The 14,087-nt window shown below is 43.6% G+C and overlaps 1 protein-coding gene across 3 annotated transcripts in view; it reads left to right on the top strand.

Annotated features, from left to right (window-relative positions):
• Positions 1–14,087, top strand: part of CHLSN (cholesin) — a 279,333-nt gene that overhangs the window by 84,549 nt on the left and 180,697 nt on the right. The window lies entirely within an intron of this gene.

Below are 14,087 nucleotides of genomic sequence, written 5' to 3'. Positions count from 1 at the left end.
CTGTGCACTCCTTAGGACAGGTGAGCTGTTCATGCTGTTACTACTTCTGTCTGTATGCTATATAGGGAAAGAAGAGCAGGGATCCCTCATCTCTGTGTGCACTGTATAGAAGATGACATAGCATCTAGTCTCCACTCACTAGCTGGGAGACAACTGAAAACTAGAGAGAGAGAGACTGCAGAGGGGGAAACTGGTGAAAATTGCAGTATTCAAGTCAGATAATGGCCATAAATTGTGTTATTCCTCATGTACACGAATGACAGTATGTGCTGAAAAGTCACCTAACTAGAGGAATGTAATGGAATATTAAATTCCCGGGTCAAATATTTAAAAGGGTTGTCTTATACATGAAAGGGATTTTGCCTTAAAAGCTATTTTTTGCTCATTCACAGGCGACCTCTCATAGACATTGTATGGAGCAGTAGCGCATTAGGAGCCATCGTTCCATTCTTATAGGGCAGTCCAGAGACCCGTTCTCCAGATCGCTGGCGGTCCCAGCAGTAGGAACCCCAACTATCAACTTGTGCATTGGTCATGACGGAATTTTATCCTACAACCCCCCTCAGCTACAGTGGTGCAGGAATGACCATTGTGTGATGAAAATACTATAGTTTGAGCCCATTATAAAGCTATGTTCACACATTGCGTTTTTGCAACTTTTTTTTCAACAGTTTTTTATGCAAATTAAAATCTGCTTTTTACAGGGTTTTTTCCCCTGAAAACTACAGCGTTTTTCAAATCTGCAGCATGTCAATTCTCTCATCTTTTTTTCACCCATAGAAAGCAATGAGAAGGTGAAAAAAAAGGCTGCAAAAACCGCAATGGCGTTTTTGGTGAATAAAACTATCTTTAGTAAACATTTACTGTAGACAAAAGCACACATGTAATCCACCCCTGAAAACGCTGCAAAAAAAGAGTAGCAAAAGCTGCGAAAATTATGAAAAATGGCCTTTTTGCAGCTTTTTCACGGCCAAGAGAGCAGGTTTTAGTTGCAATAAAAAAAACGCAGTGTGTGGACATGGCCTACACTGAAGGACAGATATGTGTTCTCAGGTGCCCACCTGCAGCTTTTCTTCTACTTGCCAGCCTCACATATGGTGATGGGATTAGATATCTTGAAAGTGTTCTGTACTTTCTGAAGTTCTATACTAAAATAGCGGATCAGCCCCCGTAGGCGGCCGACGTGTGGCCAATCATCGCTGTAGCTATACCATTTTGGACTTTAAATTGGTACATGGCTTTTAGGTTACCTGGGAAACTGCTAGCCTTTTACTAAAATGTAATGCAAATTATGTCTTCTCCTGCATTTCTGTGCTTATTTTCCCTATATTCCTCCTGCAATGGATGTCCACAGTGCGCTATTTTCTGAGTGGGAACTGTTGTGTTCCTCCAGTGCTAATAGCTGGACGTGTCACATTATATTCATCTAAAGCCGACTTCAGGGACTGTAACTTTTAGTCCTGTGCCGCATTCACAATTCTTTTTTTTTTTTTCAGGGGAGTGTCCTTTTTACACAGCAACTTTGCAATATACGTATTTTTAAAAATTGTTCCTGTTCTCAAGAACTGAGGGACTTTTAATTATATAGTTTACTACCCTTTACCCATGTTACCGGTAGCCTCTGCCTTCTATCAGCAGTGCCCATTGCTGATCCGGACAGCTTCTCTGATGCTGCAAAGACAAAGCTGCCTCCTGCTTGCAGCATGAACTGTTTTCAGGACTGCACCTCCCCCCAGCAAGCAGGAGGCAGGGGAGCGATGTGCTCTTTAACTAAATCATGAGAATAACCTTTTCATGGTTACAAACATTTAGAGTGGAACAAGAAGCTTGGTGATTGCTAGGGATGAGCGGACCCGCAGAAGCTCGGGTTCTGGAAAAACTTTAGTCAAAAGTTTGGTTCGCGTACCAGAACTGTACCTGAACTTTAACCTGAACCCGAACCCCATTGAAATCAATTGGGACCCAAAACTTTGGAGCTGGAAAATCTCTGTCTCTCTCCCTCCCTCTCTCTGTCTTTCTTCCTCCCTCTCTCTGTTTCTCTCCCTCCCTCTCTCTGTCTCCCTCCCTCTCTCTCCCTCCATCTCTGTCTCTCTCCCTCCCTCTCTCTGTCTCTCTCCCTCCCTCTCTCTGTCTCTCTCCCTCCCTCTCTCTGTCTCTCTCCCTCCCTCTCTGTCTCTCTCCCTCCCTCTCTGTCTCTCTCCCTCCCTCTCTGTCTCTCTCCCTCTCTGTCTCTCACCCTCTCTGTCTCTCTCCCTCTCTCTGTCTCTCTCCCTCTCTCTGTCTCTCTCCCTCCCTCTGTCTCTCTCCCTCCCTCCCTCTGTCTCTCTCCCTCCCTCTGTCTCCCTCCCTCTCTATCTCTCTCTCTCCCTCTGTCTCTCCCTCTCCCCCTCTTTTCCCCTCTCTCTCCCACTCTCTCTCCCCCTGTCTCCACCTCTCTCCCTCTCTCTCTCCCCATCTCTCTCTCTCCCTCCTCCACTACTTTTTTGTTGATGACCTATCCATAGGAGGAAAGGATAGGTACGCTTTAACTATAATATAAGACTATATACAAGATATATATATAGTGTAACATACAGTATATGCAAAATTACTCAACTTTTTAGGATTTTTTTTTTTTAGTGTATGATTCACAAAAACTCTGATTTTTGGGTTAACGCAGGAAGAGGCAGATGGTAGAGGATGGAGTATCTTACCTATCACACTGCCTGCAACGCAAATATTTTAAAAAAGCCATCTCCATAAAAATTATTGATTACATGTAGCCATAAGATACTGTACGAACATTAAAGGATAATTTTACTGATAATTCCCAGGGTGTTATAAACATCTGTGCGTATCCTTCTCCTTTCAGCCAAACCCCAAATTAGATCTGCACTTTCCGCGACTAAGTATCTGAAATTCTTCTTTTGCGCGCCAGATGTCCCCTAATGATAAAGCCTATCAGTGTAATGGGTTTTCTTGCTTTCCTTTCTTCCAAGAGCCATAACTTTTTCCATCGACACAGCCGCATGAGGGGCTGGGCTGCAATACCACTCACAACCTGTGGACATGAGTGGCACTGTTTTTGGTAGAAGTTAGCCATATCTTTATAACCTTTGACACTTTTAACCCTTTGTCGACTTACGCCGTACATGTATGTGTACAAGATGTATGGAGTAGACTCGGCTGTTAAAATGTCGGCACCTACCCATGAATGCTGGGACCGTAGTTGAGTGTGATCACAGTTTTTAGTGGTAGGGTGGTGTATTCTTGGGTGGTGTACGGCTTGTGGGTGGTGTGGTCAATAACGACCTGCCCCCTCTGCCACCCCTTTGCCATGGCAGCCATACTGAAGGTCCTTGTGTCTTCCATGTTAGTGATTTATCAAAACCTGTCAGGCAGGTTAAAAAGTTCACTAGGGGGAAAAATAAAAAATATTATGTTCTATAAAATCTGAAAAACGATATATAGAAATTCAAATCGGCTCTTCCCTCTCCACCCCCCCACCCCCCAATAATATTCATATTGGGTACATTGATGGAAAATTTACAAAAATGTATTCTTCTTGGAAGTCATGAAGACAAATACAAAAAATTGCTGCGTCCTTGAGGGGTTAATATATATTCTGTGCCAGAAAGCTAAAGGACCCTCTCACTATCCTCCTAACACTGCGTCCAGGTCGTTTTCTGAGCTGGGTCACAGGGACAAAGGCAACTCCATATTCTGGCACTTTTCAACACTTGGGGACTGATATAGGGACTGTCAGCTGGCGTAACCTGCTGTAGGGACTGTCAGCTGGCATATCCTGATGTAAAGTCCACACACAGCTTATTGGGTATGTGGTAGATCAGCTCACTTAGTTGCACCCAGAGGTATACAGGAACACTGTCTCTTTAAATCTTCTGTGGTTTATTAAGAGCACTGCATAAGCCACAGCATTGTTAGCAAAACAAACACAGCCTTCCCGGCCTAACAGGAAAACATAACGTATGGCACAGTCCTTGTTGCTACGGGTTACCGGCTGCTTCAGGAACAAAAACAAGCCAAGGTTTAGCTTTCTTTAACATACTGTCACAGGTGTGTCAGAAGTACCAGATAGTCGCTCTGGATCTGGCTGCAGAAGGTCACTGCGTTTGGCATTGCAGACGCCTTCTTAATCCTTCTGACTTTTGGACCCAGCGGCAACCTCCCTCCTGCTCTGATTGACACACCCTAGCCTCTGTGTTTATAAACTCTCAGTCTGCTTCAGGGAGTCGCCGTTTTTTTTTATTTCATTAAAACACTTTATTCTGGCCGTGTCTTTTATTGAAAAAACGGCAACCATTTTACCATGCGGTTAGTAATGGGGGCATCTTATAGGCGCCCTCCATTACTAACCTGGGTTTCACATCAGCCACCAATACAAGGCTGACGTGAACCCCAACCCCATTACCCCCTGCCGCCGCTACAAGGGAGTGTGGAAGAGCGAGGCTAAGCGCCAGATTTGGCACATCTTATGGATGCGCCATTTCTGGGACTGCTGAGGGGTGATATTAATAGCCGCAGAGGGGGCTAGTATTCATGTCCCCTTCCATAGCGCTTAATATCAGCCCGCAGCTGTCTAGTTTAGCCTTTGCTGGCTCGATTTTATAGGGGGATCCCACGTCGATTTTTTTCTGGGGTCCCCCTGTAATCTTGCCAGTAAAGGCTAAACAAACAGCTGTGGGCTGATATTAATAGCCATGGAACATTTTTGGCTTATGACCCCTTCCGCGGCTACTAATATCATCCCCCAGCGGTCGGCTTTCCCTCTGCTTGTTATAAAAATAACGCGGGAGCCTACGCCATTTTTTTTTAATAAATTTTAGGCTTTGTGCCCAAAATTTAGACCTAAATTTTTTCTGCGTCCAAAACGTTGCATTCTATTGAACGCAGGTAAATCCACATGTGTTCACTAAACCATGCAAATTACCACATTCAGCACATTATACTGGTCAAATTTCTGTTGCGGAGACTAGCGACTCCACAAGAGAATTTGACATGCTGCGGTTCTGTAAGACGCGCTGCATGTCAGTGTCCACGGGTGATTCACAACCTCTGATGCACGCATAGTGGACGTGGGATTTCTAGAGATCCCATCCACTATGCTGTAACATCTGGACACTGCGGGTTTGACGCTGTATAGACACGCAGCGTCAAACCTGCTGCAGCTCCTGATTGTGCCCACGTACCCAAACTTACCCGCAGCATGTCAATTTCTGTAGCGGACACGCTAGTCTCCGCTGCAGATTTTGACCGATTTAAGTGTCATTATATGCGGTGGATTCACATGTACAGACAACGAAAGTGCGGCATTATAACTCCGCGTTTTGGACTCAACATAAATACGTTGTGTTCAAAGCGCTGCTGAGTGCTGATCGGGGGGAAGTAGGGGCTAACGAATCACCTGTGAGATGTTAATTATGGCCAGGGAAAATGTTTGCCTAGTGGCACATTCCCAGGCTAAAAAAAACAGCTCACAGCAGTCGCATAAATTAAATGAATAGAAATGCTAATGAAGATTGGGTGAATGGGACTAGCTGACACCCAGCTCTTTTGTTTGGTTATGTCAAGGTGTCAATCAGACCTTTTCATGACCAAACAAAGTAAAGAAACACACAAAGTGTAAACACTTTATTTGAAATACAACAGACCCATTATTTAATCTTTTAAATGAACTAATATACTCAACCTAGTTCTTATGGTAATCCCAAGGGCTTAAGCAATGTCCTAACAACTTTATTTAGCTCCAAAAATCATTCATTGATGCTCAAAAACGCTTCAAAGAGCGCATGTAAAAACGCATCAAAAACGCATGTAAATCCGCATGTGTTTTTTTCTGCCAGGGAGAGGGAAACACACTCAGGAAATTTCTGCTTCAATTCCTGAACGTGTGCACATACCCTGAAGGCTTGGAGCAATAGCAGTCGGGTCGTTTCCTCTCTGGTGCCCTTGGAGGACTTTTAGTGTTATCTCTCTGGTGTCTGCTCAAGCTAAGTCTTCCCCCTTTGTTTGTCTCCCTTGTCTTTAGTTTATAGTGGGGATTGACCAATGCTCACCCCCCTCCCTATCTAGGGCCTAGCTCTAGGGATATACAGGGATTAGGTTTCCTGTTCGGCGATAGGTGCAGAACCTATATAAGGACGGTAGGTCAGGTACGGTGGTATTTAAGCTGCCTAGGGGTCTCCTCTCCCCCTTTCCCTAGCGTTTGGCACTTAGTCTTTCCCACACTGTGCGTGACACATGCACAGCACGGCTCCAGTGCTTATGCCTCCAGGCCCACCCCACACCAAATGCTCGTGCCTCCAGGCCCACCCCACACCAAATGCTCTGAAAGGCTGTGATTTTATCCTCTGACCTCCTCCCTTTCTACCGGTGTTTAATCACCCTAGCCCTAAGATGGCTGTTTAACCCACTCGTGTGCTGGAACCTTTTTCCTAAGTATAATTACTGCAGCTAATAATCTCAGTGCAACATATCTCCCCTCCAGTACTTTGCCAGTGACTTTGTCACAGGGGTTAATGAGGACAAATGACTTTTATAACATATTGACTAGATATTTCAGAAATGTAAGACTAGTTGGAGCAGTGGCTGCCTATTACTATTTTGCGAAGACCTGACTTGTCATCCAATTCTTATTATCATTGCAAAATGTTATTTTATTTCATTTTTGTGCCTCTGATCGCCATCTGACATCGGATCCGCCAGACATTACCGGCCTGATAATTGAAGATGTCTCAGTTGATTTTCACAATAGGGCCTGACTGACGCTGTAGATTGGAGCCTGTCAGATTAATGGCAATTATGGTGACGGTAATTATCGCCGTCTGTAAACAATCTCTTTGGGTCACTTACATGCAGCGACTATTGTTGGACACATTATGTAGTAATCAAATCTTAGAAAAATCAAATTTTTTTAATCCTTCCCAAACTTTGTAATGAATTAAAGGGACGCTATCATCTGAAAATAAATTATTGTTTAAACCAGATTTTTGTATTTTTTTATTTATATCACAATCTTTATTAAAAAAAAACAAAATGAGTAATCTTGAAATTTTCACCCTGTCCACTAGGGCTTTTTTTTTATACTTCCTGTCCTTTCAAGAAGAGTTTTCAGCAGGCTCGTTATCAGCAGAGGCAGGATTAAATGACAGTTAACTCAGCTGATAACACAGGGTCCAGCATTCACAATATGTGATATCACAGCTCACCTCCTTCTCCTGTACAATTACTGAGAACACCTCTATACACAGCTGATAACACAGGATCCACCATTCACAATAACTGATGTCACAGCTCACCTCCTCCTCCTGTACAATGACTGATAACACCTCTATATACAGCTGATAAAACAGGATCCACCAATCACAATAGGCGATGTCACAGCTGACCCTGCTCCCCTTCCCTTCACAATGACATTAAGTAGATGCATCAATACAAAAGATAGAGATGGGTGCCTGACCATTATGGCTATGTACATATGTTGTTTCCTGAAACAACAGGAAATTAGAGTCTGGAATAGCCCCAGTGGCCAGTGTGAAAATTGCAAGATTTCAATTTTTTTTTAATTGTGATATGAAAAATAAAAACAATACCAAAAATGAAAAAAAATACATCCTCCCTCAAATTAAACAATAGGTACATTTCTTACGATTGCTTCCCTTTAACCCCTGACTTGATTAGAACTCGAGAAAGTTCCCGCAAGTTATTATTAACCAGTATTTTTATCAACCGCTGCAAATCTCAAGGGAAATGCAATATTAATGGCTGAATTTAGGATATCTCCAACTCTGGTAAAGTGAAAGCTGCGATGTGATCAACTTGCATGGTGGACAATTACTTCATGCGATGATATCTTGTCAGAGCAAAGTGAATATGAATAAATGAGTTCTGCACTTCTTTTAAATTGGTCTTTTGGGACTTAGTGAATAATGGCCTCAGGGTGGGTTATCAGTTTTTAACAGTGTTGGTTTGACTTCCGCAATCCCCTTAAATCAGCAGAATGTAGATACTACATCCATTTAAATTTTTCTTACACGGTGTCTCATACACACGGGCGGCTTTAAGCCTGATTATTCCATTCAAGAGAATGAGATTGAGCTGCAGTACCAGGCTCAACCACACACATATGTATAGCACTGTTTCTATGTAAGCAATGCAGCGCCTAAACATTGCAGGGCATCATGGAAATTCATGGATTTAGCAACAGGGAGGAGGTACACTGAGGAGCTGTCAATCGGGCTAGGTAGGCATAGATTTTAAAGCAACAGCAAGGAGGGACACTGATGAGTTGTCAATGAAGATTGGTGAGCAGAGATTCATCAAAGGAAGGAGGGGCACTGAGGAGCTGTCAATCAGGCTATATGAGCAGATATTCAGCAGCAGGGAAGAGGGACACTGAGGGGCTACATGTCACGCAAGGTGTGGGAAAGACTAAGTGCAACACGAAGGGAAGAGGGGAAGGGAGCCAAGACACTAGGGAAAGGGGGAGTGGAGACCTCCTGGGCTGATCTGATATCACTCTGTCTCCCCTATCGTCCCTATATTGGTTCTTCACCAATCGCCGCACAGGAACCTAAACTCTGAATTTCCCTAGAGCTTGGCTCTGGATAGGGAAGTGGGGGGATGAGCACTAGTCAGTCCCCACTAATAACTAAAGACAACGAGGGAGACAAACACAGGAGAAAGTAACTTAGCTTGAGCCGAATTCAGAGAGATTACACCACACGTCCTCCTAGCACCAGAGAGGAAGTAAACAGACTGCAGTAGCTCCAAGCCTTCACAAGGGAAACATGTGAATATCACCGGCACCTCTGTAGCAAACAGAAAGTATTTAAACACCCAGGGCTGGGTGTCAATTAGCAGGAAGGAAGTAGCCGCTGGGTCCTAGAGTGATACAGATTTAAGAAGGCGTCTGTAATGCCAACAAAGAGATCTTCTGCAACCAACTGCAGGGCGACTGTCTGTCACCTCTGACACACCCTTGACACTATAATGGCTGTAAAAAAAAAGCAATAAAAACACCCTTGCACTTAGGGCATTAATCAAAAAATATGTACATGAAGAACCAGGTAACATAGAATTGCTAACCTGGTGATGTTGTGCAGGAGGCATATAGGTGAGTGAGTGGGTAGCTGCAGCACCTTGTACTCCTCCTGCAGCAGGGAGAACACAAGGCGCATTGCACAGGTCACATCATGGATCTCAATCGCTGACTCTTCCTCAAACTCAGACAGTAGCGCCATACAAGTCTCATTTTTTTCTTCTTCTGGTGATGTACTGAGGAGCTGTAAGTCACACGAGGTGGGCAGAGATTCATCAGCGGCAGGGAGGAAGACCCAAAAAGGATTATTCAGCTGGCTTAAATTTTTACAAGAAGTACTCCAGCCTCATCAAGTCAAGGAGACATATTTAATAATGTGTGCAGTTTGTATTGTGAATAAATGCGAATACATTTAGATGGAGAGCCCCTTTAAAAATGGCTGTGATTGAAATGTTGGACGAGATTTTGTCCTGAACTGTCCCATGTTTTTCAGTTACGGCTTCGTGCTTTTCAGGCAGTTTCTCGGTCTAAAAACACACTTTGGTAGCGGTAAGAATCCTCCAGAGAGTAATTAGCTGAGCACTGAGGGATCTGGATCAGCAGTATTCTATCTAACAATAACATTCATTCCTGGTTACTTGGTTCACAATAGAAAAATCTGCGACCCGGCTTCATTATAGGGGCTGAACTTGATTAGCATCTATAGCGCTCTGGTTCCCATTAGCAGCACATGCAGACCCTGCAAATCATGGCGCACAGATGGACGGAGCATGCACCATCTGGAGAACGGGCGTCTATGGAGTGCTCGATAATTAGATAGATCGGGAGTAAATGGGAAAGCTAATATTCCTATGTCATGAAAGAACATACTCGACTCGTCTGCAACTCTCTGCCCGGTGTACATGGCAATCATCTGTGCACAGTCAGGGCAGATGTTATATATAGAGATGGTATTAGCAGTGCGATCAGTGCCAATTATTTAAAATGCCCCTCTTCCCCCACAGTAAAGAGAAGTCCTCCAAGTTGTGCTCTCAGTCCAGTATTTAATAATTTCACAAGGTTATATCTAAATTTCGAACAGCTGGACAACTTCTAATATTATGGCTACCATAGCGCCACCTAGAGGGGAGAATTTGCCACTTGAATGTCTGGAAAAATGACCACAGGCGCAATTCAGAGGTAGTCACACAAGGTGTTAGCAGCTATAAAGCACAACCAAATGAAGAATAACCGTTGTTTTGTTTTTTTTCCCATTAATAGTTCACGTGAAACTTTGTAATATATTTTATCAGAGAAATCCGCTTCTTTTTTTATTTGAGAAAATCATTCAGTCTCAAAATTCTCAATTCTTGGGTAAAATTTGTCTGCAGTGAATACAGATGTTCCCATTACCGAAATAGGAGATGACAGTTGGTGCTCTTAAAGACCTATGGAGAACTGTAAGTGTTGTTTCAGGAGAACTTGCAGCAGAATGTCTGTGTCTTCCTCTAGCTCCTCCCTAGAATGTCTATGTCTTCCTCTAGCTCGTCCCTAGAATGTCTGTGTCTGCCTCTAGCTCCTCCCTAGAATGTCTGTGTCTGCCTCTAGCTCCTCCCTAGAATGTCTGTGTCTTCATCTAGCTCCTCCCTAGAATCTGTCTGCCTCTAGCTCCTCCCTAGAATGTCTGTGTCTTCCTCTAGCTTCTCCCTAGAATGTCTGTCTGCCTTTAGCTCCTCCCTAGAATGCCTGTGTCTTCCTCTAGCTCCTCCCTAGAATGTCTGTCTGCCTTCAGCTCCTCCATAGAATGTCTGTGTCTTCCTCTAGCTCCTCCCTAGAATGTCTGTGTCTTCCTCTAGCTCCTCCCTAGAATGTCTGTCTTCCTCTAGCTCCTCCCTAGAATGTCTGTGTCTACCTTTAGCTCCTCCCTAGAATGCCTGTGTCTTCCTCTAGCTCCTCCCTAGAATGCCTGTGTCTTCCTCTAGCTCCTCCCTAGAATGCCTGTGTCTTCCTCTAGCTCCTCCCTAGAATGTCTGTGTCTGCCTCCAGCTCCTCCCTAGAATGTCTGTCTTCCTCTAGCTCCTCCCTAGAATGTCTGTCTTCCTCTAGCTCCTCCCTAGAATGTCTGTCTTCCTCTAGCTCCTCCCTAGAATGTCTGTGTCATCCTCTAGCTCCTCCCTAGAATGTCTGTCTTCCTCTAGCTCGTCCCTAGAATGTCTGTCTGCCTCTAGCTCCTCCCTAGAATGTCTGTGTCTTCATCTAGCTCCTCCCTAGAATCTGTGTCTGCCTCTAGCTCCTCCCTAGAATGTCTGTGTCTTCCTCTAGCTTCTCCCTAGAATGTCTGTCTGCCTTTAGCTCCTCCCTAGAATGCCTGTGTCTTCCTCTAGCTCCTCCCTAGAATGTCTGTCTGCCTTCAGCTCCTCCATAGAATGTCTGTGTCTTCCTCTAGCTCCTCCCTAGAATGTCTGTGTCTTCCTCTAGCTCCTCCCTAGAATGTCTGTCTTCCTCTAGCTCCTCCCTAGAATGTCTGTGTCTACCTTTAGCTCCTCCCTAGAATGCCTGTGTCTTCCTCTAGCTCCTCCCTAGAATGCCTGTGTCTTCCTCTAGCTCCTCCCTAGAATGTCTGTGTCTGCCTCCAGCTCCTCCCTAGAATGTCTGTCTTCCTCTAGCTCCTCCCTAGAATGTCTGTCTTCCTCTAGCTCCTCCCTAGAATGTCTGTGTCATCCTCTAGCTCCTCCCTAGAATGTCTGTCTTCCTCTAGCTCCTCCCTAGAATGTCTGTCTTCCTCTAGCTCCTCCCTAGAATGTCTGTCTTCCTCTAGCTCCTCCCTAGAATGTCTGTGTCTTCCTCTAGCTCCTCCCTAGAATGTCTGTGTCATCCTCTAGCTCCTCCCTAGAATGTCTGTCTGCCTCTAGCTCTTCCCTAGAATGTAGGTGTCTGCCTCTAGCTCCTCCTCCAAACTCCATAGAATTATATAAGCACCAACTGTCATCTCCTGTCTTAGTAATGTGAAAATACGGGCCTCATTGAAAACAGATTTTGAGAGCGAAAGATCAGGAAACACAGTCGTTGTAAATGGTACATTCTCAAAATGGGATATAGTCAGCAGTAGGGACGGCAGGGATCTGTTCTGGAAGCAGTGGGGGCCATAAGGATCTGTTCTGGAAGCAGTGGGGGGGGGGGGGTGCAGGGATCTGTGCTAAGACCGATTCTTTTTAACCTCTTTATTAATTATTTTATGGATGGGATTGAGAGTACAGTGTCAGTTTTTGCTGACAGTACCAAACTATGTAGAATATTAAAATCTGACCTTGACATTACAATATTGCAGAACGATCTGGATAAGATGAAGTTTGGCAGATGAAGTTAAATGTAGATAAATGTTGATTAATGCACCTTGGACGGAGTAATCCTTTTGCTGCATATACATTAAATGGGAGTATACTCGGGACTACAGAACAGGAGAAGGGTTTGGGTATTCTGGTTACAAGTAAGCTGACCAGCAGTACTCAATGTCAAGCAGCAGCTACAAAAGCAGAGAAGATTTTAGGATGTATAAAAAGATAAATAAAATCCCACGATCCCAACGTATCGTTACCCCTTTATAAATCACTTTTGAGGCCACATCTGGAATATGGGATCCAGTTTTGGGCTCCGCATTTTAAACAGGATATTCAGAAGTTAGAGTCAGTTCAAAGGCGGCAACTAGATTATTACATGAGGTGGAGGTTGGAGAAGTTGAGCTTGTTTAGCTTAGAAAATCGACATCTCAGAGGAGATCTCATGTACATGTATAAATATATGTGTGGTCAGTACAAAGGACGGCACATGACTTATTCCTTCTAAAGACCATACTAAGGACCAGGGGGCACTGATTACGGGTGGAAGAAAGGCGATTCCGGCACCTAAACAGGAAAGGGTTCTTTACAGTCAGAGCAGTCAGGCTGTCGAATACTCGACCACAAGCAGATACTATAACCGCATTTAAAAAGGGCTGAATGATTTCCTCAGCAGGATATAGATAATTTATTGACAAAAAAATATATAATTAGTGGAGAAAGACTTGATGGACCTAGTTCTTTTTTTCAACCTATGTAATGATCAGCCCTGGAGGAAAAAGAAGCAGATTTCCCTAATAAGATATATTACACAGTTGCTTATTTTCATGTGGATTTTGATTTATGAAATAAAAATTACAATTATGGATACGCTTTAAAGACCATTAAACTCCGAATCTACAGAAGTAGTTATTAGCCACCTGCCGTGTTCTATTAATATGCAAATGCAGTAATAATAATGTGATTATGTGACCTTCTTATTGGTTGCAGAATCCTTTGATATCATTGATGTTGTTGTGGATGTTTCTACATCTATTAAAGGGGTAATCTCGAGATCATAAACGGGTAAAATTGTAAGAACAAGTAACTTTGCAAATCACTTCTCATTTTAAAAAATATATTTAGTACATTCATGGCTCTTCTCTGTCCCCCGTCCTCTTCTATGTCGTCTTCTCTTGTGACATTTTGTTGGGAAGGCTTCTTTCCTCCATGTTCCTGTGTCGTACGTTGTTTGCGTCCTGCTTCCTCTTTTTTGTTTAGCAGATTGGCGCCCATGAGCGGTGCCAGCACTTATCTGCAGGGTTAGCAATAGATGACATAATAAGCAGCGGAGCCTGGTAATAATGATATACGGAGAACCAAACCCTCCCCGGACTGAGCCTGGAGGAGCAAATGAAACGTATTCGCTCATCTGCTTGCCTGTCGATGTATATACAGGATGTCGTATCTGGCTTGGTTTGCTTAGTAGGGAAAAGCTAAAGGGAATTTGTCATCAGAAAATGACTTACATTTAATATTAAATAATATTTTTATTTATAAATGTTTGATGCTGTTTATTTTTATTTTTCCATATCACTATCTATGTAAAACTGACACTGACCTCTAGGCCTTTTACTAGACTCCTACTTCCTGTTCTGTACAGATGACTTTTCAACAGTCTCTTTATCAGCACAGACAGGACTACATTGATAGGTATCGCCTCCACATAAAATGGGTAACACAAATCCACCATT

Source organism: Phyllobates terribilis, unplaced genomic scaffold, assembly GCF_046119375.1.
Source record: "Phyllobates terribilis strain yellow unplaced genomic scaffold, ASM4611937v1 Scaffold_9__5_contigs__length_417890890, whole genome shotgun sequence".
Taxonomy (NCBI): domain Eukaryota; kingdom Metazoa; phylum Chordata; class Amphibia; order Anura; family Dendrobatidae; genus Phyllobates; species Phyllobates terribilis.
This window is presented reverse-complemented; position numbering and strand designations above follow the sequence as displayed.